This window comes from Brassica oleracea, chromosome C4 (assembly GCF_000695525.1).
Source record: "Brassica oleracea var. oleracea cultivar TO1000 chromosome C4, BOL, whole genome shotgun sequence".
Taxonomy (NCBI): domain Eukaryota; kingdom Viridiplantae; phylum Streptophyta; class Magnoliopsida; order Brassicales; family Brassicaceae; genus Brassica; species Brassica oleracea.
The window spans coordinates 9,173,693-9,177,660 of record NC_027751.1 but is presented as its reverse complement, the minus strand read 5'-3'; positions in this window follow the sequence as shown (position 1 = coordinate 9,177,660).

The following is a 3,968-nucleotide window of genomic DNA, read 5'->3' as shown; positions in this document are numbered from 1 at the left end:
AAAAAAAAAAAAAAAAAAAAAAAGTACTAATTTTCATGTTTACACTAATCAATTTTACTCTCATTTTTAATGAATGATAAAAAATATTTATAGCCATTGAATTAACTTTGACAAAAAAAAAAACATAAGTTTAACTAATCTAAACATAAAACATCAACTATAAACCCTAAATCACCAATTCTAAACCCTAAACTATGAAACCTTCAAATCTAAACCTTAAAACATCAAATGTAAACCCTAAACCTTAAATCGAAACTTAAAACATCAACTCTAAACCCTAAACCCCGAAACATCAACTCTAAATTCTAAACCTTCAAATCTAAACCCTAAAACATAAACTCTAAACTCTAAACGTAAACCCTAACAAACCCTAAACCCTAAATCGAAACTTAAAACATCAACTCTAAACCCTAAAACCTGAAACATCAACTCTAAACCCTAAACCCCCAAACATCAACTCTAAACCCTAAACCTTCAAATCTAAACCCTAAAACATCAACTCTAGGGTTTTAGGGTTTAGGGTTTAGGGTTTACGTTTAGGCTTTAGAATTGAAGGTTTAGGGTTTAGAGTTTAGAGTTGATATTTTAGGGTTTAGGGTTTAGAGTTGTAGTTTAGGGTTTAAAGTTGATGGTTTAGGGTTTAGAGTTGATGTTTTGGGGTTTAGGGTTTATAGTTGATGTTTCAGGGTTTTAGGGTTTATGTTTTGGGTTTAGAGTTGAAGGTTTAGGGTTTATGGTTTAGAGTTGTTGTTTTAGGGTTTAGGGTTAATTTTTTAGGCTTTAGGGTGTAGAGTTTACTTTTTAGGGTTTAGGGTTGATAGTTTAGGGTTTAGTGTTGATGGTTTATGGTTTAGAGTTGAAGTTTGGGGTTTAGAGTTGATGTTTAGGGTTTAGGGTTTAGAGTTGATGTTTTGGGGTTTAGGGTTTATAGTTGATGTTTCAGGGTTTTAGGGTTTATGTTTTGGGTTTAGAGTTGAAGGTTTAGGGTTTATGGTTTAGAGTTGTTGTTTTAGGGTTTAGGGTTAATTTTTTAGGCTTTAGGGTGTAGAGTTTACTTTTTAGGGTTTAGGGTTGATAGTTTAGGGTTTAGTGTTGATGGTTTATGGTTTAGAGTTGAAGTTTGGGGTTTAGAGTTGATGTTTAGGGTTTAGGGTTTAGAGTTGATGTTTCGGGGTTTAGGGTTTAGAGTTAATGTTTCAGGGTTTAGGGTTCATATTTAAAAAAAAAAAGGGTTTAGGATTGATGGTTTAGGGTTCGTATTTCAAAAAAAATTAGGGTTTATGATTGATGATTTAGGATTCGTATTTCCAAAAAAAAATAGGGTTTATGATTGATGGTTTAGGGTTTGAATGTGGAAATTGTATAATTAAAAAAAAACTATTTTTATTTTTTAGATTTTTTATTTATGTAAATATTTATTTATTATATATATAAATAAGAAGGACATAATAGTCTTTTGTCACTTAGCGAATAATGTATTTTTGAAAATATGTTTTTAGTGATGGTAAAAATGAAAAGTGGTAACACGAAAGTGGTAAAGATGTAATTCCCCCTGCAATCTTTTGGTCAAAAACGAAATTTGTGGGTCAAATTAATTTACAAAGTGTTTTGGAATTTCTTTGGTTTTGAAATTTAAATACTTCAAAAATAAAAGAGTTAACTGAGCAAGACAATAAAACACGAATTGGTTTGCTTTAGTAAGAGGAGTAAGGTTGTAAAACAATAACAACAAAGTACTCTAGTAGTGGGATGTGTCATAAACTCTAATAAAAACTCATAAAGTCTCTTGGAATGTAAAAAATTCGTTTTGAAATGAGTTTAGATAACTAGAATGTTAAATATTACTATGTGTCAAATAAAACCCCTAAAACGTGTAAATCATATTTAGCACATATTTAAAGCATGTAAAACATATTTAACACATGGCTTAAAATGGATAAACAATATAAGTTTATAAAATTAATTTATATAAATAATTTATTTTAATTTATTTTTAAAATTAATTGATAATGAAATATTAATAAAATAATGCAAATAATACTTAAACATATTTTCATATCTCTTTGTGTTGTTAACAAGTGTTCTAACAATTTACTAAATACTAAAGATTTCATGTCTAATTTGATATCTAAACATAAATATAAAAATGTAATTTCAAAATATATAAAATATCAACTAATTCATTTCTACTTCAGCGACGGGGACGACTCGCGGAGATATCTCCCAGCGCTTCTTGCATCCGTAGACTATAACCCGCCAGATGACAATCAGGACGATCACGGTGATCACACTTCCTATGATTGCCCAGCCTTCTGCGTTGATGCCTCCTGAAACTCTAGGTGGAGTATTTGTACCCTCCATCTAAAAAAAAAAAAGTTAGACGAAGAAAATTATTCATGGTTTAGTTTGGTTTAGCTTTATTTCCTATTATAATTACATTTCCTATCTAATTTATAATAATAAAAACTGGTCCTAGTAACTAATTTTATAAAATTTGATTGTGCCTCATTTGTTTTTAGCTTCTCCTTTAAAATTATGACAGGTGATTTAATTTGGACTTCAACACAAACTATAGTTCATACGGCTCATGATAATAATAAAAAACTGGTCCTAGTAACTAACTTTATAAAAGACTTTCTCATTTGTTATTAGTTTCTCCTTTAAAATTACGACAAATGATTTAATTTGGACTTCAAAACAAACTATAGTTCATACGGCCCATAATAATAATAGAAAACTGGTCCGAGTAACTAACTTCATAAAATTTGTCTGAGCCTCATTTGTTTTTAGCTTCTCCTTTATAAATAATACGACAGATGATTATAATTATTTTTAAAAAATTTCGTTTGTTATAATGTTTTCTCAAACTAAATAAAATTTATCCATAAAAATATAAGATACAAAGTTTATATTTATTTTACATAATATAGACTTGATTTATATAAGTTTTTAATAAATAAATAAAATATTTAAGATTTATATAAATTAAAAGTTTTTAGAAACAATGAAAATAAAATGTTATCTATTATTATTATTAACATTGAAAAAAAAATATATTATTATTGTTAACTAGGATAAGACCTGATGAGATTAAAATGACAATTAATATATGCATATATATGTATAATTTTTAACTTACATAAAATAATAATAATTGATTATATTTAACATGCATAATAACTTACCAAAACTATATCTAAACCCCGAGAAATTAACGGTTCGACAGAAATTGTATAGAATCATGGTTGAATTTTGTTAATTTTTTTTTTGCCAACTAATTTTGTTAATTTAAAGATCAAAAAATGAAGTCTATCTAATCTATTAATTTAGAACCTTATTTTTTATCTACTATATAAAAGTTGTCATTTAAATTTGAACATATTCATCTCATTTATATTAAACCCTAAATTCATGGACATACCTTATCATTTAAAACATTTAAAAATTATAAATACCTACGCACATTATAAACCTTTTGAATCATTTGTCCAAGATATTGTGGGTTATATCCCATATATATTATTTGAGAAGCATTGCAACATTTTTTTGTAGCCACGTGTCATCACTAGAATGATTCTTAGAATCTTTAGAGAAATATGTTGGTCCATCTAAATATATAATAAACTTTTTATTAAACCACAATAAATACATTATTAATGTGTTTCATTATTTCCTTAAATAAGATTACGGAATTGCCTAATGTGGCTAAAGTATATATGACAATTAATGATTTTGAATAATAAAGATTTGATAAAAATAAGTGTGTATTATAATTATATTTGTTTAATTTTAAGCTATTAAAATAAATTAAACAATCATAGTAACCATATAATAAAAATTAAAAAAATATTTTATATATTATATTTTGAATTTTTTAAAACGAGTATAAATTACTAAAACTTTTAAAAGTTTCACATTCAAATTTTGTGATCTATGATTTAAAACTTTTGTTATGACATGATACAAAT